The 25483-nt window shown below is 47.0% G+C and overlaps 1 long non-coding RNA gene across 1 annotated transcript; it reads left to right on the forward strand.

The window, feature by feature from the left end:
• LOC122923377 lies at nucleotides 1-25270 on the forward strand. Its single transcript, XR_006387279.1, has 5 exons — nucleotides 1-95; nucleotides 545-717; nucleotides 3752-3858; nucleotides 22906-22950; nucleotides 24909-25270. It is a non-coding gene; the product is annotated as an uncharacterized LOC122923377 (long non-coding RNA).
• Nucleotides 25271-25483: the final 213 nt, after the last annotated feature.

Raw genomic sequence — 25483 nt, forward strand, 5'->3', positions numbered from 1 at the left:
AGGAAGAAGTGTGACCGTCCTCCTTTGGCTCTTCCTGCTTCTACTGGTTATTACCATATTAGCCATTGTTCTACCGCTCGTCCTTGGTGGCACAGGTCAGTGTCCAGCATTTCATGTCCTCATTTAGGATGAAGTCATCACATAATGTTTGTCCCACCCATGGGGGATTAGGAATGATTCCCGGGATCATGTGACCATCTCCTTCCTCTGCCGTCCTGGGTGGCGCCCAATTATCCCCCGACTGTGCATGATGTCAGTCTAATACAAGGAGCGGTACATATATCAGTGTGACTGAGATAATAATCAAAAATTGTCATTTTATAGAAACCTGTATTAATAAGAATGCCGGGAGCATGAGGACGTTATATACGTTACGTGAAAGTCCTTTATCCCGGCGTCTGACAGTCCGTCAGTTTCACAAGATGGAAGAACGGAGCCTAGAAAACTGCTTAGGGAATTCTTAGGGTTTCTTCCAGGATGTTCTCTACCTTCCCAGTAATTGTGCACTAATCTCATACATGTCACACGTGATATCCCGTTACAGGTGAATGTCCTGCCCCTGTGACCACCCCCTCTGACCCCTGTGACGACGGCTGGATTGGGTACAAGAAAAAATGTTATTATTTCTCCACAAATATTACCGAGTGGGAGAAGAGCCAGGAGTTCTGTGTCTCCAGGAATGCTACTCTTGCCATTATAGACTTAAGACATGAGCTGGTAGGTACCTATAGGATGTAGGGCTGGTTCCTAGACTCTAAAATGTACCACCGGTTTGTATATATAGGTTTATACAGGTTTCTCACCAGTGACTATCACCTGAAACAGTATACAGCGATATATGCTCAGGTCTCTCACTCAGTGCAGTACTATTTGTTGTTTGTAGCTAATCACTTTATTCAGTGTACAGCAATTATTATTATGATTTATTATTAAAGCGCCATTCATTCCATAGCGCTGTACATATGATAAGCGGTGCACATACATAATACAGACAATTGCACTAAGCATGAACAAGACGAGTTACAGACTGGTACAGAAGGAGAGAGGGCCCTGCCCGTGAGGGCTTACAGTCTACATGGTATGGAAGAAGGACACAGTAGGTGCGGGTGAAGCTGGTCATGGCGGTATAGAGGCAGCAGGGTCACTGGTTGTAGGCTTGTCTGAAGAGGTGGGTTTTCAGGTTTCTTTTGAAGGATTCCACTGTCGGTGAGAGTCTGATATGTTGGGGTAGCGAGTTCCAGAGTGTGGGGGATGCACGGGAGAAATCTTGGAGTCGATTGTGGGAAGAGGTGATAAGAGGAGAGAAGGAGGTCGTGTGAGGATCGGAGGGGTGCTCTAGTGCTAGATGGAAGGCCACAGAGGAGAGTGTTGCCGTAGTCCAGGCGGGAGATGATGAGGGCATGTACAAGCATTTTCGCAGATTCAAAGTTAAGGAGAGCGCGGATGCAAGAGATGTTTTTGAGTTGGAGGCGGCAGGTGGTGGAAAGGGCTTGGACGTGCGGTCAGAAGGAGAGGGCAGAATCCAAGGTCACTCCAAGGCAGCGGACATAGTTGACCGGGGAGAGTGTGCAGATCGTGATAGATAGGTCTCTTGGGGGGGGGGGGTTCAGGAAGATGGGGAAAAGATGATGAATTTTGTTTTATTCAGTGTTAAGCTTTAGAAAGCGAAAGGCAAAGAAGGATGATAATAGAAGATTAGACATTGTGGGATTCTTGATAGTAAGGTGGTGATGTCTGGACCAGAGAGGTAGATCTGTGTGTCGTCAGCGTAGGAGTGATACTGAAAGCCATGGCACTCTATGAGCTGTCCCAGGCCGAGGGGGTAGATAGAGAAGAACAGGAGGTCCTAGGACAGAGCCTTGCGGGACACCAACAGAGAGGGAATGAGACGAGGAGGTGGTGCGGGAGTTAAATACACAAGTCTCTCACCTAATACCATACTACTTAAAATTTGTAGATTGTCACTTAAATCCCTGTATAACACTGTATTATATTTGCTCAGGTCTTTCACCTAATGCACTGCTACGTAGTGTTCATGAGCTGTCGCTTGTCTTATATACAGCGCGTATTATATATGCTCAGGTCTATGGCATACAACACTTCCCCATATGCGCTATTAGGGACTATAACCCTCAGCAGTTACTGACCTCCTATATATCTAAACCATTGTGCTATATGTACTTGGATATGTCTCTAGAGAACAAATACATTTAGGGACTGTTGCCCTTTTATTATTTTTTGGGAATACAGTTCGTCTGCAGTACGGAACGGTTTAAAGACGGACTCTGGTGGTATTTAAAAAAACGAAACCCTTTTTCTCCCCCGATATGTTTCGCTGGATAACCAGCGTCCTCAGGGGTAACGGAGCAAATAGCAAACATCTGAGCTCACATAATGAAGTGCTGCGCACTAGATTAAGTGACAGCTTTATAAAGATCAGACAGCGCTGCAAGAGGCGAGAGTCCTGAGCATCTAGAACTCAGTGTTGTACACTTGTAGAAGTAAATGATAGCCATACCTCTGTAGTAATCCAGTGCCTGAATGTAAAGGTGCTGGATCTCTCTAGAGATATTATTATATTGATTTCTGAAAAACTGTTTGACCAGGGTGTGATTTTAATATTTTCTTTATTTTGGGGATTATCATTTTCTTTAATTATAATAAGAAATAAAAGTTACGTTTTAAATGATAGGTCAGAAACAGGGTTATTATGGTCTCAGGCCATTTGCTTCAATAGTACCTGAGAACTGCCACTAGTTAATCTGGATATTACCAGTTGGGCGGGGGGGGGGGGGGGGGGGGGGGGGGGGGGGGTGTCCCTGCACCGTCTGAAATGATTCAGTGTCGGACTGTGCAGGACACCCCCCCCAACTGGTAAGATCCGTCTGGAACTTGACTGCAAACTGCTAGCAATTCACTTTATAATGTCTAGCAGGAATAATAGAGGGATCGCTCAAAATAGGCATAAGAACAGATGCTCAAGAATTGTCATTACATTGGGAATTATTTAGTTCCTAAAACAGACGTGTCAGGAGAGGGGACAGGACCTCTTTAAGACTGCAGTTTCATATGCTGTCTTAATAAAATAAAATAAAAATTGGTGTAACGTGCACCAGATTTTCTAAGAGGTGTGGGCATCTTGTGGCACCAGCTAATTAAACCAAATGATAGTAAATAATTTAGACCATGAGAGGCCACATCCCCTCTACCAGGCTTTTTCCGCTTAATAAAAATGGGGTTGGGTGAGCAGTGTAAAAAAAAAAAAAGTAAAAAACGTGCACCCTTTTAATGACAAAATAGGAGAATATCTATCTATATTTTGAGACCTTGTTCATCACAGAATTTTGAAATGTGTACATTCTGTGTGGGGGTAATTTGGGACTAGATTTTTACTTATATTATTTTGTTTCACCCCATGTCCCTTTTTTATTATGCTGTTTTATGGCTGTATTTAGTGGTATTTTAATACCAGTTGAATATGCTATAAATGTCAGACTAGTGGGGGTCCCCCCGGCCATAAGTTCACTCTGATCATGGTTACCCCTGAGTATCAACATTACCTTCGCTAGATCAGCGGTGGTTCCATAAATTGGTCTCTGACCCATCACACAGTTCTGTGGTATCCAGTTTATATGTCCACAAATGTAGATTGTGAAAGCCTTTTTAGCACAAATTGTATATTTTTTTTTTAACTGCTCTGGATTGAGAGACGTCTATGGTTGATGGCGGTTTTATTTGGTTTTATCTCCAGGATTTCATAATCCGATCTAAAGGGCCTTCTGACCATTGGATTGGTCTAAAAAGGGAAAGTGATGGAAAGTCGTGGATTTGGGCAAATGGCTCAGTCTTAAAGAATATGTAAGTATGACTTTTTTTTTAAGGATTCTGAAACATAATGGTATAAATAAAGTTTATTGAACTGAGAGATGGGCTTCCTTAAAGGGGGTATCATGCCATATTTATTGATGACCCATCGTCAGAGTAGGAGAACAATTCACAGATGAGCAGCACTCCGAATCCACATAAGTAAAGCCGACTAAGTGTAGAAGTGTATCAGAAACCTCCTTCAGGAGTACCTGGTGCAAGCCACATCAGATCCTGGCTCGCAATCCCAGCGACGGTAAATCAAAAAGATCTGCCACACTCTTCCAGTTATAGCCTAGTGGTTTTAATCAGCAACAGACATCAATACATAGCGATGTTTCAACCTCAAAGAGTCTTATGACAGATTTTCAATGTTAATCAATTTTTTCCTGTAACACAGCAAGGGTTAACAGCCAAACAAAACTCAATATCTATTACCCTGATTCTGCAGTTTACAGAAACTCCCCACATGTGGTGGTAAACTGCTGTAGAGGCACATGGCAGGGTGCAGAAGGAAAGGAGCGCCATATGGTTTTTGGAGAACAGATTTTGCTGGACTGGTTTTTAGACACCATGTCCCATTTGAAGCCCCCCTGATGCACCCTTACAGTAGAGACTCCCAAAAAGTAAACCCAATTTGAAAACTATGGGATAAAGGGACAGTTTTATTGGGACTATTTTAGGTTACATATGATTTTTGAATGCTCAATATTACGCTTTTTATGAGGCAAGGTAACCCAAAAATGTCTATTCTGGCACAGTTTTCATTTATTTATTTTTACGGCATTTACCTTAGGGGGTAGATTATCTGATATTTTTATAAAGCAGGTCATTACGGATGCAGTGATGCCTAATATGTCCATTTTTATTTATTTATTTTGGTTTTGCACGATACATTTTTATTTTTTAATCTTTTTTTCACCCACTTGTAATGTATTACAATACAGTCAGTGAGGCGGTTAAGTACAGTTACACAAAGACACATGCCATAGAAGTGAGTGTGTTGAATTGAGGCAGCAATACCAGCGATGCAAAAAAATATTCCAATGAGAGACAATGAAAAATTCTAACTATTCGACCTCCAAACAAATAAGGGGGGGGGGGGAGAAAACAAGGGTCACAGGGAGGTAGGAAAGAGGGGAAGGCCTTACCCAGGTCTGATGCACTAGAGATCTCTACCATTAATGCAGAGGAGCGGTCCCATCTAGAGCCGACAAAGCATATCCTGTGTCTTTTTTCCAAAGGTCCTACATTTTTGTGAATAGATGTAGCGTGTGAGATTCCCAATGGGCAAGCTGCTAAAACCTGTAGATCTGATCTCCCCTAGTCAACCATTGTGGGTTATTTTTTTTCCAGTATCTTCTACCAATATTCTAGCAGCAGCTAGAAGCAGGTAAGTCCGCTTTTTAACAGTGTTAGGAGCTTTGGAGTCCAAAAGAAGGCTCAGAAGGCAGATTTTAGGTGATACAGGGATAGGGAACTGATTTCTATGGGGCAGAATGGCACAAACGGCAGACCAGAAACCTGCTATCCGACGGCATTCTCCCCATATATGAAAGTAAGAACCCCTCTCCATCCCACACCTCCAGCAGGAAATATGTTAGATAGTCTTACTGGAGTATAGTGCCATCTAGTGAGTAATTTATAGTAATTTTCCTGAAGTTTCACACATCTAAATGATCTAGGGCAGTGATGGTGAACCTTTTACAGACTGAGTGCCCAAACTGCAACCCAAAACCCACTTATTTGTGGTCGGGGCTACCCCTGTACCGGGACCCTAACTGGTAGTTAACTAAACGGTTTGATTTGTGCCGTAACTGCAACGTCGTAGGGATGACTGAAGGAGGCCATCCCCTGGTGAGATGATGAAAAGGAGGGTGGGAAGGGTGGGTGTGTTGAGCAGACGTAGGATGTAGGGGAGGGGGAATGGAACCTAAATAGCATGGCAGAGCCCCTCCCACAAATACAGGCCAATGAATCGGCCTTAAAACTTGTGGTCGGGGCTACCCCTGTACCGGGACCCTAACTGGTAGTTAACTAAACGGTTTGATTTGTGCCGTAACCGCAACGTCGTAGGGATGACTGAAGGAGGCCAAAAGAGCAAGCCACCAGAAACTTTATTTACGAACCGCATTTATAGTACAAGATTCTGACAGGCGTGAGACATTTCAATGTTCGGGTGAGGTATGTATCTGGAATAACAGGAGGAGTGCCAGCGCCCTAATTTCCTGATGACGTGAGCAGGAACTCTGTTCTTGGAAGCTGCAGAAGCGGCGCCAATCCGTAAGGAGTGGCCGGAGACAGATGCCGGGTCTAAGCCTAGGTTGGCCATCAGGGAGCGAACATGTGAAACAAATTGGGAGCTCGTGAGGTGTGCGGCATTGAAAGGCAACAGTGGTCACTGAGGTGATGAACTGTCAATACTACTTAACAACTGATGAAATACTTGAACGGGGCACCAGCGGTGAGTGGTTGGGTAGTACGTGACCTGGGTAGGAGGGCCTGTCTGTGAAGTTTTGGTGCACATGAGCGAGAGAATGAAATTATCTGTGTCAGTCTTCAGTTGTCCGACAGTCAGATACCTGCGGCTGTTACGGGCTGAGGTAAACTCTCCTGGTCTCAGGAAGCCGTAGAAAGCCAGGTATATGGCTGCTTTCATCACTAGACTTTGCTGGGCTCCGAAAGGGCTATGGTCTAACATGTCGGACAGCTGACTAAATATTTGCCCGGTGATGGCCTGGCGGCCCGGCCACGTGTTAGGATTACATTTCTCAAGTCCCCTGAGTGTAGCCTTGACTACGTGAATGGAGAACAGTGAGGGAGCTTGCGGTTGACTAGAGGCTCGGAAATGCTGTACACCGGCTAAGTAAGACTTGACTGTGGAGTGCGACAAATTCAACTCAGTGACAATAACCAATGAAGGCCAGGGTGTAGTTGGTAAAATCGAGGACGCCTTGGGGAAATTTGTCTTGAAATTTAAGAAATGCCCTCCATCCTGTTTGATAAGCCCTGGCCGTGTTGGGTGACAGGGACTTGGCCAGTAGAGAACGAGCTGTAGCTAAGTGAGAGTTTATGTCCAAACTAGTGAAGGGAACGGAGGGACTGTGGCTCCGCTGGCGTCTGCGTCGGGAAATACCTGCGAGAAAAGGCCAAAATTAGCTCTAGACAGCACATCAGCTGCGACATTTTTCTGTCCTGATATATGTGAGCATGTGTAACGAAACTGGTATTGAAATGAAAGAAGCACTAGCCGTCTGAGGAATGGCAACACCTGCAGGGATTTAGATAATCCGTTATTTAGGATATCCACAACTGCTGCATTGTCGGAAATGAACAACACTGTGACCGGTCCACTCGCGACCCCACACATGAGCGGCTGCGACTAAGGGGTAAATCTCACAGGAAGCTGAAGACTGAAGAAACCCTGGCAGTATCTTGACTTCGTCAGGCCATACGTCCGCTAGCCAATGTGTGCCAAAAATGGCTGCGAATCCAGAACTGGGAGCTGCATAAGAAAAGACTATAGGGGAACTATTGGACACCACCGGGATAAGGAAAGAAATACCATTCCAGTTATAAGAAAATAATCCCACATGGCTAAGTCGGCAACTATTTGGTCGTCAAGGCATACGAGGCTGTCTTGGGAGGGAGCTGAAGGAAGGAGAGCTAGCAGTCGTGACACGAACGGCCTACCTTGGGGTATGACTCGCACGGCAAAATTTAACATGCCTAAAAGAGACTGTAATTACAATATTATTTTTATTTTTTTAACGGTCCTGGTCTGTGTGAAATTGTGGAGGGTGAACCTAACCCTGTCCAGTTTGTTTTCCGGTAATTTAGCGACCATGTTTACTGTGTCCAGAACGATACCTAAGAAGGTAATAACTGGGGACGGACCTTCCACCTTTTTAGGGGGCTGACAATAAATTCCTGCACTCATAAGACGATTCAGGCAAGGCGACTAGGCCAGTTTGGAAACCTGATCTAAACCCTGAAATGAGGAACTGAATGAAGCTAGGGTCGTGGTAGTTGCGTAGGAAGTGCAGCAGACAATCAACGCTACGGACACTGAGGTACGACTTATCCGCTTTTAATGTACAGACTAACTTGGGATGGGCTCTAAAACAATTCACACACACATGTAACAGCCTACACTGGCTATAATTGCAGGAGGAAAAGTTAAAATTATTGCAGATCTGTGATCTGCCGAGATATTGAATGGGCCTTCCCAACTTGTCGACTAAACCAGGGGCATGCAGGGGATCAGGGTGCCTAGACGGCTGTGCGGGAGGGCTAATATCGGCACTAGAGGCGGCTTTGTGACACCATTCTGCTGTGTGGTAGATGGATTGACACAGAGAACAAGCAGGAGCCCTAAGACCAGCAAAGTGTCTGCAAAATATCTCAGTGTCGATATTAGCCCAGTTTGTGAGAAACTGAAATTGACTGAGGGCCGCCGCGGCTTTAGCTGAAAAGGAGCAGTGATAATCGTAAAATGAGCTACCACCATATTTGTACCCCAATTCGGTCACTCTAAACAAATAAAGATCTAGCTCTTCCCTGCGATCAGGCCGTACGGAACAAATTACGTCTCTATACAGGCTGAAAGCTAAAAGGAACTCCGGGATGGTAAGCTTCCTGTTTAGCCTGAGATCGCGGCCCCTGAGTACTACTGAGACATCGCCGCACGCAATGACTTTGCTGTCAGAGAAATCCCGAGTAGCAATCAACAGGGATGCCAGGTTGACGTCCCTGCCTTCCAGAATATCTTTCCTGATGTTGGCTGGTATGAAATGAGCGGGGGTGATATTAGGAACAGATACTGTCGTACCGGAACACCCCGCAGCGGATGTGGACGGGATGGCCAGCTCTGGACCCGAAGGAGTGAGAATGGCACCCCGGGACTCGACTGTGTCCAGTCTGGATTGGATGTCCGTGACAGATGACGTAAGATTATTTAGCATGAGGTGAATCTGAGCGAGCGAGGTCTGGACTGTGGCCATCGAGACTTCCTCCTGACGTTGAGGACTCGCAGAAGACATGAGTAGGCGGTATAATTCCGCTTTTCTGGCCGATGCTGTAAACGGGATACCCCTCTTGGACAGCTCTGCCATCAACCTTGGCACGGTCCAACTCCGTAGTGACGGGATGCTACCTGCTTCGGACAACCTGGCGGTATTTTCGTTGACCGAGGCCTCCATGATGTCAGAGGCATGAGACATGATCCTGTAGATACAGTACGTGAGAATGAGGCACAGGCATGGGACCCGGGACTGGACACCAGTGACAACCCTACCACCGAACGATGTGGTGTGCGTGCGCATGCCATCGTGGACAACGTCACCTCGTGATCAATGATTACCGCCACCGACAACTGAGCTGACTTACCCACAGCACGGAAGAAGCAAATAGCGGGAATGAGGAGATATCCAAATAAACCGTGAGATTTTTTAGACGACAAAATGAGAAGGTGAACTAGTACTGAAACGTTCCCTATACTATCTGTTGGATATGATACTGGGTCACTGAGAAACGATGGTAGACCTGAAAAGAAGTAACGTTCCTGGAGAGAAATGGAGAAAACATAAAACAGACAAGGAACGGCTATACACGACTTGAGATGTGGACGAGATTGACGAACAAATATGCGTATGATGCGTAAACTACGGAGGTTTGAAAATGAACTGACGTAGTGAATGCGTACTTGAGGCGACTGAACATGACCTGAAAAATGTGCAGGGCATTTCTTTCCCCTTTTTTTTTTTTTTTTTTGAAACACACGCATATATATAGATGTGTGTGTGTGTGTGTATGTATGTGTGTGTATATATATATAATAAATATATATATATATATATATATATATATATATACATACATACCCCATCGTGTTAATACAACCTTCTTCCCCTTTTTTTTTTTTTTTCCCCCTTGCCTAAGTAAAACAATGGCATAGGTAAGTAAATGTGTTTTTTCTTTTTGAGCTCCCCGTCCTGCATTCTCAGATGCGGCCACCGGGGGCGAATGGAGCCAGACAGGAAGGAGCCTGGGACGCCGAGTGAAGTGAAGCAAGCAGCAGGAGAGGACACAGAGGTAAGTACAGCAAATATAACCAAATAACCTGCCTCACTAATGGCACGGCGGCCCGTGCCAGACATTTGCGAACGATTTCGGGACCACGCTGACCCCTGCACCCTGCCTATACTGCCGCGTGGGAGCCGATGCATCCAGGCAGTTCGCTCCGGCGCAGCGTGACTCCCCCTTACCTGGGGAGCCGGTGCTGCCGACCGGACTTTAAGCAACGGGCCGCTGACTGAGGCGGCAACTTACCTGGGAAGGCGGGCGAATGAGTTTGGATGTAGAAACGGTGGGCACAGCGCACAGTGCGAATAAGGAGCAGTAAGGCAACTGACCAGACGCACACGGATATGGCCACGATCTGTGTTGAGCAGACGTAGGATGTAGGGGAGGGGGAACAGAGCCTAAATAGCGTGGCATAGCCCCTCCCACAAATACAGGCCAATAAATCGGCCTTAAAACGTGACTGTTTTACTTGGAATTTTGTAAGTATAATAAAGAAGTTGGATTAACTAAGATCTTGCGGTACTTCGCCATGTCGAGCTGTTTCTTCTATTAGGAAGATCAGAATATTGACTTTTATGTTGAAGCCCAGGTTTCCAATCCAGTGATCGACCGTATCAGAAAACACTTGCTGTGGGCCCTCAAGGGACAAATCTTCATTGCGGATATTAGAGCTGCGCGGTTTCTTTTATATAGTTTAAGACTGAGTGTGAACTCAACCCCACTTCACCAAGAACCAGCTGCCCTCAAAATATTCGCGGTTTGAGACTTTTTATTTATTTTATTTTTTGTTTTCAATCAATGGATGTCGTATATCTGGACTTCTCCAAAGCATTTGACACTGTACTGCATAAAAGGTTAGTATATAAAATGAGAATGCTCGGACTGGGAAAAAACGTCTGTAAGTGGGTAAGTAACTGGCTCAATGATAGAAAACAGAGGGTGGTTATTAATGGTAAATACTCAGATTGGGTCACTGTCACTAGTGGGGTACCTCAGGGGTCAGTATTGGGCCCTATTCTCTTCAATATATGTATTAATGATCTTATAGAAGGCTTGCACAGTAAAATAGAAATTTTCGCAGATGACACTAAACTGTGTAAAGTAATTAACACTGATGAGGACAGTATACTGTATATATACTACAGAGGACAGTATACTGTATATATACTACAGAGGACAGTATACTGTATATATACTACAGAGGACAGTATACGGCTGCAGAGGGATCTGGATAGACTGGAGGCTTGGGCAGATGAGTGGCAGATGAGGTTTAACACTGACAAATGTAAGGTTATGCACATGGGAAGGAATAATGCAAGTCACCCGTACTTATTAAATGGTAAAACACTCGGTAACACTGACATGGAAAAGGATCTAGGAATTTTAATAAACAGCAAACTAAGCTGCAAAAATCAGTGTCAGGCAGCTGCTGCCAAGGCCAATAAGATAATGGGTTGCATCAAAAGGGGCATAGATGCCCGTGATGAGAACATAGTCCTACCACTTTACAAATCACTAGTCAGACCACACATGGAGTACTGTGTACAGTTCTGGGCTCCTGTAAACAAGGCAGACATAGCAGAGCTGGAGAGGGTCCAGAGGAGGGCAACTAAAGTAATAACTGGAATGGGGCAACTACAGTACCCTGAAAGATTATCAAAATTAGGGTTATTCACTTTAGAAAAAAGACGACTGAGAGGAGATCTAATTAATATGTATAACTATATCAGGGGTCAGTACAGAGATCACTCCCATCATCTATTTATCCCCAGGACTGTGACGAGGGGACATCCTCTGTGTCTGGAGGAAAGAAGGTTTGTACACAAACATAGAAGAGGATTCTTTATGGTAACAGCAGTGAGACTATGGAGCTCTCTGCCTGAGGAGGTGGTGATGGTGAGTACAATAACGGAATTCAAGAGGGGCCTGGATGTATTTCTGGAGCGTAATAATATTACAGGCTATAGCTACTAGAGAGGGGTCGCTGATCCAGGGAGTTATTCTGATGCCTGATTGGAGTCGGGAAGGAATTTTTATTCCCCTAAAGTGAGGAAAGTTTGGCTTCTACCTCACAGGGTTTTTGTTCCTTCCTCTGGATCAACTTGCAGGATAACAGGCCGAACTGGATGGACAAATGTCTTTTTTCAGCCTTATGTACTATGTTACTATGTTTTCTAATTTTTGTAAATTGTATTTTTTATTTTATTACCGTATTTTATTAGTTTCTATTCAAAAAAGGAATGTAGGCGTTTGCCTTTTTTTTTAAATTGGGGATAGTAAAAGCTTAGAAGCTTTATCCCTGTGAGAGTAGTATTTAAATTGTGAGGATAGGAAGAGTTTAGCGGTGCTATTGTACTATATGTTCCCGAGATCAGTGCGAGCCCTAGTTAATTGGTCCAGGATTTCTGGTGTGGGAAGGCGTTTATGGGATTTCTCGAGACGCCTGTATCTTATCTGCCTAAGTTTGTTTATATGGGAACCTAGAGCTATGAAGTGCCCTCTATTGTATGTGTATATAGTTGAAACTGAAAGTAAAAGCAGGTTATACCGCTTATTCCCGACTCGATTTCTAACTCTTGTTTGTCTCTATGCGGCCCCCTTATTATATTGGTGTGCTCTATGTATTATGAACTTTTGTTTTAGTACTTAACATCATGTATTATTAATATGATCATGGTCTATGTATTGATTTCTGGTATCACCATTAGTGATGGACGAACATCGGCCGGGACGGTTCACGAACGCGATCAAATGTTCGCGGCGGGCCCCATTGACTTTGACAGGCGAACCTGAAAAACCTTCAGGTCATATTTGCAGCCACCAAATACTTAGTAGAAGTGCACAAATAGTCCCACAACATAGACAGTGACATACTAGAGGGGGATCAAAAATTCCAACAAAAAATATGTATCTTGATCAGGGGACATTTTTCTGCGTCTTAAAGGGAAATTCTCTGAAATGTGCCCTGTTGGAGCCTAGAAAAAAATTCTTAGGCCACGGGAGTACGGGCCTTAAAAATGAGGCATTCACCTGACATAAAAGAAATTCTGATTATGTGGCTCGAGGTACATTATGCCAGGGCTCGACAAATCCCAGGCGCCAGGTCGCCGTGGTGATCAGGAATTTTGTCCTGGTGCCTGGGTATTTGCCCCTGCTTGAAAATAGGCCCAGCACACCAGCAGCCGGGCGCAGTAGCACTTTAAAGGGACACTGACAGGCCCAATAAGCATATTTAGGTATATATATGACAGTACAGGTCTTATCAAGTGCATTAAAATCATCTAAGTATCCCCCCTGTCCACCTTCTAAATACTGAAAACTAAAGTTTTACAACCTGCTTGTCTCGTCTCGAATCTGCCCAAGGGGCGGCGTTTCATCTAAAAATGCGCCCAGCCAGCCGCTCCCAACTGCCGTTCTGAAGCCCCGCCCAGCTCATCAATATTCATTTCGCTGGGCGGCGGCTACAACTCTCCCCAACTCAAGATCCTGCGCATGCCCAATACAATCCTCTGGGCACGTCCTCCGTCTAATCTTCAGCGCATGCGCCCGGCCGGGGTCACATCGCGCCTGCGTACAGACAGTCTGCGTCTTAGAGGCCGCTGCAGCCTCTGCTTTATGCGCATGCGCCGGGCACTTGAGTCGGGGAGAGTTGTAGCCGCCGCCCAGCGAAGTGAATATTGATGAGCTGGGCGGGGCTTCAGAACGGCAGTTGGGAGCGGCTGGCTGGGCGCATTTTGAGATGAAACGCCGCCCCTTGGGCAGATTGGTGACGAGTAGGGATGAGCGAACTCGAACTGTATAGTTCGGGTTCGTACCGAATTTTGGGGTGTCCGTGACACGGACCCGAACCCGGACATTTTCGTAAAAGTCCGGGTTCGGGTTCGGTGTTCGTCGCTTTCTTGGCGCTTTTTGAAAGGCTGCAAAGCAGCCAATCAACAAGCGTCATACTACTTGCCCCAAGAGGCCGTCACAGCCATGCCTACTATTGGCATGGCTGTGATTGGCCAGAGCACCATGTGACCCAGCCTCTATTTAAGCTGGAGTCACATAGCGCCGCCCGTCACTCTGCTCTGATTAGCGTAGGGAGAGGTTGCGGCTGCGACAGTAGGGCGAGATTAGGCAGATTAACGCCTCCAAAGGACTTGATTAACTGATCGATCTGCAGCTGTGGATCATTGAGCTGCTGATCCTCAATTGCTCACTGTTTTTAGGCTGCCCAGACCGTTTGTCAGTCACATTTTTCTGGGGTGATCGGCGGCCATTTTGTGTCTTGTGGTGCGCCAGCACAAGCTGCGACCAAGTGCATTTAACCCTCAATGGTGTGGTTGTTTTTTGGCTAAAGCCTACATCAGGGTGAAGCTGTCACACCAAGTGCATTTAACCAGCAATAGTCTGTTCATTTTTTGGCCATATACTAAATCAGGGCCAAGCTGCGCCTGTCACCAAGTGCATTTAACCAGCAATAGTCTGTTTATTTTTTGGCCATATACTACATCAGGGGCAAGCTGCGCCCGTCACCAAGTGCATTTAACCAGCAATAGTGTGGTTATTTTTTGGCCATATCCCAGTCTAATTCTGTCACTAAATCCATACCGATCACCCAGCGCCTAAATACTAGGCCTCAAATTTATATCCTGCTAAATCTGTCGTTACCGCTGTACTGTTGTGGCTGGGAAAGTTATTTAGTGTCCGTCAAAGCACATTTTTTGTTCTGGGTTGAAATACAATTCCCAATTTTAGCAATTTCATAATTTAGTGGTTTCTGCTATATCAGAGCTATTTGAAATTTATCCCTAAAAGGGTAGATCATATTGAAGGTGCACATAGGGTCATTCAGAATAACTTCACACACACGCTACTGTGCATTTCCAAGTCTAATTCTGTCACTAAACCCATACCTGTCACCCAGCGCCTAAATACTAGGCCTCAAATTTATATCCAGCTGAATTTGAATACAATACATTGGGCCAAATAATATTTTTGTTGTTGTGGTGAACGATAACAATGAGGAAAACATCTAGTAAGGGACGCGGACATGGTCGTGGTGGTGTTAGTGGACCCTCTGGTGCTGGGAGAGGACGTGGCCGTTCTGCCACATCCACACGTCCTAGTGTACCAACTACCTCAGGTCCCAGTAGCCGCCAGAATTTACAGCGATATATGGTGGGGCCCAATGCCGTTCTAAGGATGGTAAGGCCTGAGCAGGTACAGGCATTAGTCAATTGGGTGGCCGACAGTGGATCCAGCACGTTCACATTATCTCCCACCCAGTCTTCTGCAGAAAGCGCACAGATGGCGCCTGAAAACCAACCCCATCAGTCTGTCACATCACCCCCATGCATACCAGGGAAACTGTCTCAGCCTCAAGTTATGCAGCAGTCTCTTATGCTGTTTGAAGACTCCGCTGGCAGGGTTTCCCAAGGGCATCCACCTAGCCCTTCCCCAGCGGTGGAAGACATAGAATGCACTGACGCACAACCACTTATGTTTCCTGATGATGAGGACATGGGAATACCACCTCAGCACGTCTCTGATGATGACGAAACACAGGTGCCAACTGCTGCGTCTTTCTGCAGTGTGCAGACCGAACAGGAGGTCAGGGATCAAGACTGGGTGGAAGACGATGCAGGGGACGATGAGGTCCTAGACCCCACATGGAATGAAGGTCGTGCCACTGACTTTCACAGTTCGGAGGAAGAGGCAGTGGTGAGACCGAGCCAACAGCGTAGCAAAAGAGGGAGCAGTGGGCAAAAGCAGAACACCCGCCGCCAAGAGACTCCGCCTGCTACTGACCGCCGCCATCTGGGACCGAGCACCCCAAAGGCAGCTTCAAGGAGTTCCCTGGCATGGCACTTCTTCAAACAATGTGCTGACGACAAGACCCGAGTGGTTTGCACGCTGTGCCATCAGAGCCTGAAGCGAGGCATTAACGTTCTGAACCTGAGCACAACCTGCATGACCAGGCACCTGCATGCAAAGCATGAACTGCAGTGGAGTAAACACCTTAAAACCAAGGAAGTCACTCAGGCTCCCCCTGCTACCTCTTCTGCTGCTGCCGCCTCGGCCTCTTCTGCTGCTGCCGCCTCGGCCTCTTCCTCCGCCTCTGGAGGAACGTTGGCACCTGCCGCCCAGCAAACAGGGGATGTACCACCAACACCACCACCACCACCTCCGTCACCAAGCGTCTCAACCATGTCACACGCCAGCGTTCAGCTCTCCATCTCACAAACATTTGAGAGAAAGCGTAAATTCCCACCTAGCCACCCTCGATCCCTGGCCCTGAATGCCAGCATTTCTAAACTACTGGCCTATGAAATGCTGTCATTTAGGCTGGTGGACACAGACAGCTTCAAACAGCTCATGTCGCTTGCTGTCCCACAGTATGTTGTTCCCAGCCGCCACTACTTCTCCAAGAGAGCCGTGCCTTCCCTGCACAACCAAGTATCCGATAAAATCAAGTGTGCACTGCGCAACGCCATCTGTAGCAAGGTCCACCTAACCACAGATACGTGGACCAGTAAGCCCGGCCAGGGACGCTATATCTCCCTAACTGCACACTGGGTAAATGTAGTGGCAGCTGGGCCCCAGGCGGAGAGCTGTTTGGCGCACGTCCTTCCGCCGCCAAGGATCGCAGGGCAACATTCTTTGCCTCCTGTTGCCACCTCCTCCTTCTCGGCTTCCTCCTCCTCTTCTTCCACCTGCTCATCCAGTCAGCCACACACCTTCACCACCAACTTCAGCACAGCCCGGGGTAAACGTCAGCAGGCCATTCTGAAACTCATATGTTTGGGGGACAGGCCCCACACCGCACAGGAGTTGTGGCGGGGTATAGAACAACAGACCGACGAGTGGTTGCTGCCGGTGAGCCTCAAGCCCGGCCTGGTGGTGTGTGATAATGGGCGAAATCTCGTTGCAGCTCTGGGACTAGCCAATTTGACGCACATCCCTTGCTTGGCGCATGTGCTGAATTTGGTGGTGCAGAAGTTCATACACAACTACCCCGACATGTCAGAGCTGCTGCATAAAGTGCGGGCCGTCTGTTCGCGCTTCCGGCGTTCACATCCTGCCGCTGCTCGCCTGTCTGCGCTACAGCGTAACTTCGGCCTTCCCGCTCACCGCCTCATATGCGACGTGCCCACCAGGTGGAACTCTACCTTGCACATGCTGGACAGACTGTGCGAGCAGCAGCAGGCCATAGTGGAGTTTCAGCTGCAGCACGCACGGGTCAGTCGCACTACAGAACAGCACCACTTCACCACCAATGACTGGGCCTCCATGCGAGACCTGTGTGCCCTGTTGCGCTGTTTCGAGTACTCCACCAACATGGCCAGTGGCGATGACGCCGTTATCAGCGTTACAATACCACTTCTATGTCTCCTTGAGAAAACACTTAGGGCGATGATGGAAGAGGAGGTGGCCCAGGAGGAGGAGGAGGAGGAAGAGGGGTCATTTTTAGCACTTTCAGGCCAGTCTCTTCGAAGTGACTCAGAGGGAGGTTTTTGGCAACAGCAGAGGCCAGGTACAAATGTGGCCAGACAGGGCCCACTACTGGAGGACGAGGAGGTGGAGGAGGATGAGGATGAAGCATGGTCACAGCGGGGTGGCACCCAACGCAGCTCGGGTCCATCACTGGTGCGTGGCTGGGGGGAAAGGCAGGATGATGACGATACGCCTCCCACAGAGGACAGCTTGTCCTTACCCCTGGGCAGCCTGGCACACATGAGCGACTACATGCTGCAGTGCCTGCGCAACGACAGCAGAGTTGCCCACATTTTAACCTGTGCGGACTACTGGGTTGCCACCCTGCTGGATCCACGCTACAAAGACAATGTGCCCACCTTACTTCCTGCACTGGAGCGTGATAGGAAGATGCGCGAGTACAAGCGCACGTTGGTAGACGCGCTACTGAGAGCATTCCCAAATGTCACAGGGGAACAAGTGGAAGCCCAAGGCCAAGGCAGAGGAGGAGCAAGAGGTCGCCAAGGCAGCTGTGTCACGGCCAGCTCCTCTGAGGGCAGGGTTAGCATGGCAGAGATGTGGAAAACTTTTGTCAACACGCCACAGCTAACTGCACCACCACCTGATACGCAACGTGTTAGCAGGAGGCAACATTTCACTAACATGGTGGAACAGTACATGTGCACACCCCTCCACGTACTGACTGATGGTTCGGCCCCATTCAACTTCTGGGTCTCTAAATTGTCCACGTGGCCAGAGCTAGCCTTTTATGCCTTGGAGGTGCTGGCCTGCCCGGCGGCCAGCATTTTGTCTGAACGTGTATTCAGCACGGCAGGGGGCGTCATTACAGACAAACGCAGCCGCCTGTCTACAGCCAATGTGGACAAGCTGACGTTCATAAAAATGAACCAGGCATGGATCCCACAGGATCTGTCCGTCCCTTGTCCAGATTAGACATTAACTACCTCCCCTTAACCATATATTATTGGACTCCAGGGCATTTCTTCATTCAATCCTATTTTTATTTTCATTTTACCATTATATTGCGAGGCTACCCAAAGTTGAATGAACCTCTCCTCTGTCTGGGTGCCGGGGCCTAAATATATGCCAATGGACTGTTCCAATGTTGGGTGACGTGAAGCCTCATTCTCTGCTATGACATGCAGACTAATTCTCTGCTGACATGAAGCCAGATTCTCTGTTACGGGACCTCTCTCCTCTGCCTGTGTGCTGGGCCTAAATATCTGAGAATGGACTGTTGCAGTGGTGGCTGACGTGAAGCCTGATTCTCTGCTATGGGACCTCTCTCCAATTGATTTTGGTTAATTTTTATTTATTGAATTTTTATTTTAATTCATTTCCCTATCCACATTTGTTTGCAGGGGATTTACCTACATGTTGCTGCCTTTTGCAGCCCTCTAGCCCTTTCCTGGGCTGTTTTACAGCCTTTTTAGTGCCGAAAAGTTCGGGTCCCCATTGACTTCAATGGGGTTCGGGTTCGGGGCTAAGTTCGGATCGGGTTCGGATCCCGAACCCGAACATTTCCAGGATGTTCGGCCGAACTTCTCGAACCCGAACATCCAGGTGTTCGCTCAACTCTAGTGACGAGACAAGCAGGTTATACAACTTTAGTTTTCAGTATTTATAAGGTGGACAGTGGGGATACTTAGATGATTTTAATGCACTTGATAAGACCTGTACTGTTAATATATATAAATATAAATATATATATATATATATATATATATATATATATATATATATATATATCTAAATATGCTTATTGGGCCTGTCAGTGTCCCTTTAAGTTAAGAGTAGACACGGGACATGCAGAAGTCCGTGTCTGCTAGGCCCGCCCCTCACGCTTCCCGCCCCAGACTAAAGTGAAGAGCACCACTACTGGCTCAGGCTCCTCATCGCTGTGGCCCGTCTTCTACTCAGAACTGTGGCGAGTGGTGGTACGATAGGGGGCAGCCTCCCCCCATCATTGGTGGGCAGTGCGCCCCCCCCCCCACCATCATTGGTGGCAGCAGCAGTTTCTGATCGGAGTCCCAGCAGTGTAATGCTGTGGCTCCGATCGGTCACCATGGCAGCCAGGACGCTACTGAAGTCCTGGCTGTCATGGCCAGTTACTCTGCAGCAATATACTTACATGCGCTGTGGCTGCCCGGCGCTACTTCTTCTTGTAACTCGTCATAGGTCTGTGCGGTGCATTGCTATAAGCATAAGCAATGCGCTGCACAGACCTGTGAGTTACAAGAAAAAGGAGCGCCGGGTGGCCACAGCGCATGTAAGTATATTGCTGCAGAGTTACTGGCCATGACAGCCAGGACTTCGGTTACCATGGCAGCCAGGATGCTACTGATCGGAACTGCCGCTGCCACCAATGATGGGGGGGGGGGGGGGGCACACTGGCCACCAATAATGGGGAAGGGGCGGGTGCACTGCCCACCAATGATTTTAATACTGGGGGGGGAGGGCGCACTGCCCATCAATGATTTTAATACAGGGGAGGGGGGGCGCACTGCCCACCAATGATTTTAATACAGGGGAGGGGGGGCGCACTGCCCACCAATGATTTTAATACCCCTAATGATTTTAATAGCCCTAATAATAATAGTTGACATTCGATAACACGTGGTCGTCACTGGTGTTGAATTCCTCCGAGGCCGCAACAATTATTCATTCACCGGACAGAAAAGAACAAGTAAGTGTGTGGCTGGAGGTAGATTAAACGGTCATTGGATATCAATTTTACAGCAGCAAAACCGCAAACAAATGCTGCACTACCCAAATGCAGTATATATAAAGTATATAATTGGTATATAGCACCCCTGCCTCAATCACTTTTTTTGGGGGGCAACTGGTATATCACACCATTTGAAATGATTTGTTCCAAGAGCGTTTGGCACTCTGTGTAGCTGCAGCAGAACCGCACACAACTGCTGCACAAAACAAATGCATTATAATATACTTTCTATGTTAGAAAGTATATTATAAGTATATCACACCCTTCAGTAAGTCACACCTATCGATAGCACACCTATACCAGTCCTTAAAAGGACTTTTGTGGCCCTATTAGCTAGCGTTTGGTGTCCCTAACAGCCTGTCCCTGCTCCACACAGCAACCTCTCCCTACACTGGCAAAAGACTGACTATAAAATGGCGGCCAGATCGGGTATATTTATAAGGTAGGGGGTGTATCCATGTGCTGAAATGTCTCAATTGGCTGTCCTGTACCTCCTGATGGATGTGTCATAGGTCAAAGTTCTTCACAATGTAAAATAATATGGCGCCGGCGGACATCGCCATATGTTCGCCCGTTCGGCGAACCGCGAACAAGCAAAGTTCGCCGCGAAACAACCGCCGGGCGAACTGAAAGGCCAACTCTAATCACCATTGTTTGATTGTTTATATATAAAATTACTAGTGTGATACCTATATTTATATATGTATTATGTCTCCACATCATGGACTGATTTGCCTCCTATTTTCTCTTTTGGTCACCAGCCTGATGAAGGGCTTTCCTTTAGCCCGAAACGTTGTACTGTTGTGCACCATCATGTCCAGCTGAATAAATACACTAATTAGCATATCTACCAGTTGGAGTGCTGTCTAATTGTATAAGTACTACAAGTGCGCATCCTGAGGTAGAGTCAGAAACAGAACCTTGACGAGCACCCTCAAATAAGCCTACTGCTGAGTGCTGTGATCATTTGGGATTACACTATCGATTTTTTTTTACAGTGATATCTCCTCTGTTGCTTGAACATTAGCTGTCATAGTGGTCTTGTATGAATGTCAGCTTTGAAACAAGACCAGTTCCATGCTTCTAGCTGCTACTTTTCAGGAGATATCAGCAGCTAAAGCAGCCACTGCTCCACTTCTGCCCGAGCTGAGCTTGGGCAAAACAGTTAGGTGGTTAAGAGACATTTTGTTTTCTTTGTCCTTATACATGTCTATGGGCACAAATAACGGTTCCGATTTCTTCCGTTATGCATGATGGGAAAAAAAGTCCTGTCGACAGAACAAAACAGAACTGGTATTTGTGCCCATAGACATGTATTAGGACAGAGCAAAATGGAATGCCTCTTTAAAGGTTTCCGTTTTGCATTCCATCCTAAAATTCCATTATAACTCTGTTATAATGGAATTGCTAACGCTAACCCGATCACACCCTTAGTAGTAGGGCCCGTAGCAAATAAATGGACACGTTGTTCAGGTGGTCTCAGGTCTGTCATCCCCAGGCTGCTGAAGTCTTCTTCCAGGGGAATGCCTCCCAGCCTGCTGTCCGGATGAGGTAACAGGGGTCTAGGGGGTAATGACGGCAACAAAGCAATGTCTTATACCAGATTCCCGTCCAGGATATCCATTGCCTCAATGTTCAAAGTCTCATAGATCCATTAGAGATGAGCAAATGCCATATCACAATCTTTCTGTCTGGTGTATTGCTTAACAGCCCAAATGGATGCAACCATCGATATGTGATCTTTCTGCTCCGCTAGCTTTCTAATAAAGGACGTAAATGGTTTCTCTTGCTCAGGGTCATAGGGAACAAGTCCTGGTAAATGGTTTTGGCAGACCCTTCAGGCTGTTGGTGCAGCTGCCAAGAATTGTTCTTTAGTGTGGAAGCTTATCATCCCGCAGATAACCTCTCGAGGTGTTTCATGGGTTTAGGTGGGAGTCTCAGCACCCTATGTGCCCGATCCATGGTTAAATCTCCCGTCTCTTGACCCAACAGAGCAGTAAAGAAGGTGGTGAGGGCTAGCATAAGGGCTTCAGATGTGACAGATTCAGGCATCCCTTTAAAGAGGACTTTTCATGGTTTTGTATTAATTGAGATAAATACCTTTTACTAGCTGATGCTGCCACCCTGCACGATTTTTAAAAATATTGCTCCTACGCCCCGCTGTGCTCCCCTGCACTTTTCATGCTCAGTATGCTAATACTGAGCATGGGTACAGGGAGGAGGAGACACCAGGGTTTCTCAGTGGGCGTCTCCTTCTCCGTGGCTGTGACGCAATCCAATCACAGCGGAGAGCGTCACGGCCAGGGAGAAGGAGACGCCCACTGAGAAACCCTGGTGTCTCCTCCTCCCTGTACCGATGCTCAGTATTAGCATACTGAGCACAAAAAGTGCAGGGGGGCACAGCGGGGCGTAGGAGCAATATTTTAAAAGATCCAGTCAGGCTGCCACCCTGCCTGATTTTTAAAAAAATAATTAGGCAGTGTGGCAGCATCAGCAGGGGAGGCGGGGGGTTGTATCCCGCAAGTAAAGGTATTTATTTCAATTAATACAATACCATGAAAGGTCCTCTTTAAGTCTTAAGTTATTTCGGCACCGCCGATTACAAAGGAGTAGAGGTAGTTTACATGGGCTTGGCAGACATCTAAGTTATGGGAGACTGCTGTATTACACTGAACCACTGCGGCCTGGGAAGTTTCAAGAGCCTCAACTCTAGAGTGTATATGACGCAGGTCTTGTTTTATATCTTTCAGTTCGCGGAGCACAGGTTCATGGGAACTTATCAACAGGGATTTCAGGTAGGACTTGGATATAACTTGGTCATCTCCGCTGCAGGAGTCCTCCTGTTCACTGTCTGCTTCTACCTCTGAGCCATCTTCGGCATAGGCTAGCGGGTCGCATAGCTTTGGCGGCGCCATCTTGCCTGATTGTTGTGTCATGGCTGCTGGTGTTCTGCGCATATAACGCTTGATTTCTCCGTGAGCGGTCATAGTTCTAAAGAGGTTGTCTCATCTCAGACAATGGAAGCATATCACTGGGACCCGCACCTATATCAGGAACGTAGCCCCACAAAGTGGTAGCTGGAGGACTCCGGTCCGGCCACAACCAAGCGCTCTACCCATAGAAGTGAATGTGGATGCACCGCGCATGACCGGCCAACGCTCCCATACTCTTCTATGGACCCGACAGAAATATCTGAGCTAGCTCTCGGGTATTTTCGGTGGCCCCATAGAAAATTAATGGAGGGCGGCTGCGTATGCACAGTGCGACCCCCCCCCCCCACTACTTTTGGGGCTCCATTCTCGACATAGGTGCGGGTACAGCGGTAGGACCCTCATCTATCGGACAATGGGGGCATAACCTAAAGATAGGGGCTCATTTTTTGCAGGATGAAGTTATTATTATTTTTTTTACCCAGACCCACTTGGTTCTTGAAGATCCAGTGAGTTTGATGGCTATACAATACACTGTATAGTGTATTGCAGTGTATTGTCAGTGACACTAATCAGGCTCCTACCTCTGGCAGGACATGTCAGGCTTAGATACCATGGTAAGCCCAGATGCCTGCGTAAGGCGTCCGGTTGCCATCGGGATTCCTTCCTCTTTTGAAAATGAAAAAATAATGAGGATAAAAGTAATTGGGATACAAACCACACAAATACTAAGTGGTTTCAAACATATGTCAGAACTTAAAATTGCAGGTCTAGGTAAAAATATAATCCTGGTCCAACAGCAGCCAAAGCAGGCCCTTGCATATAAAACGGCATAAGGTAAGGGCCCATTCACATGACCGTATGGCCGCTGTACCCATGTTGTAAACTTTGTGCTGCTGTGAGGAACCATTGACTTGAATAGGTTAATGATCCGCAACATACGGAAAAAGATAGGACATGTCCTATCTTTTGCGGTGCGCAGACACTGACCTGGAAGCCCATGGAAACACCATGTGCTGTCTGCATCCATATGTCCTTTCCATGGCCCTGCCCGGCGGACAAGAATCAGCATTTCTAACGAAGGGGGGAAAGTACTGATGCGCAAAATGTGCATCCCACATGGCCAGTAAAACTGTCACAGCTTCTTACAGTAGATATGATGGTGGAGGATGTTGAAGGATGGAAATGAGCTTGTACCTCAGTAGGTGGATGTGCACATTACTATTTAGATCAAACACCAGGAGGCGCTATTATTATGAAATGAAGAGAATATCTCACCACTGGAACATTTTTGTAACAAAGTAAATTTAATGATGGTAAAACCCCTTTAAGACCCTATGTATTAAAAGGGAAAGCGTATTATGGCTTTGTACAAAAAGAGAGGTGTAACTTAGCCATGTGCCTGAGACCTTAAACTGGTTACTTACAGATGTGAAGGCGTATTGCTAGAATGCCATCATTTCATGAATGGTTGGGGTCCGACCTCTGGGACCTTCCCCAATCCTGAGAATGAAGGGGCGGCAGCGCTGACGGCAGCTCTCCTGACCGCGCGGGGACTCTGCTCCGTATACTTGGATGGGACCGTGCGTAGTTCTCTGCACAGCAGCGCCCCAGCCGTGAAGGGGCTACATCAACACTGCAGACCATTCATTCTCGGAGCAGGTGGGGTTTACCAGAGGTCAGCCCGCCACCGATCATAAAACACTGACATCCTAGAGAAATTCCATCACTGTATATGATGGGAACTTACATTTAAGTGAGATCTAGCTGCAGTGCAGAATTGTGGACTTCTTACTTTGTCATCATCTCTTCTTCACCTCCAGGTTCCTGATCATCGGCGCTTCGGACTGTGTGCTGGTGAACAGCGGTCGCATCTCCAGCGCTTCCTGTAACTCGGATAAATACTGGATCTGTAACAAGCCCGACGCTTACAATTCTCATTTTTAATAGGAGACGCTACAAGACCAAGAGCACAGATATATTCAGTTGCCTTGATGCTCCCCCCCCATATACAGGAAAATGGTGGCCTGTCCAGGTTCATCCCACTGCAAGGCTACACTGCAAAATACTGTAGTCCACCCATTCCAGTTATTATGTAGTGTCCCACTAGGTAGGGGTGGGCACTACACAAGGGTCAATTGGTGTGCGCGTTACTCCTACTCACAAGGGACAGAAATTTTATATTTAATTGTGCATTTAATGTATGTTCTAATGTGTTTTTATATGCAATGTTCCCCTGTATGATGTAATAGCAGGCCTAGTTGGGTGTAGTTAGACATCCCAGACACTAGAGGGAGATAGGGAGCCCCTAGTATAAATGTCCAGGCGAACCTGTGTGCTCTCCAGAACCGGCCCATCATGCCTTTCAAGAACGGGGCTCCTTCATTGGCCCGAATGT

This window comes from Bufo gargarizans, unplaced genomic scaffold (assembly GCF_014858855.1).
Source record: "Bufo gargarizans isolate SCDJY-AF-19 unplaced genomic scaffold, ASM1485885v1 original_scaffold_1530_pilon, whole genome shotgun sequence".
Classification (NCBI taxonomy): domain Eukaryota; kingdom Metazoa; phylum Chordata; class Amphibia; order Anura; family Bufonidae; genus Bufo; species Bufo gargarizans.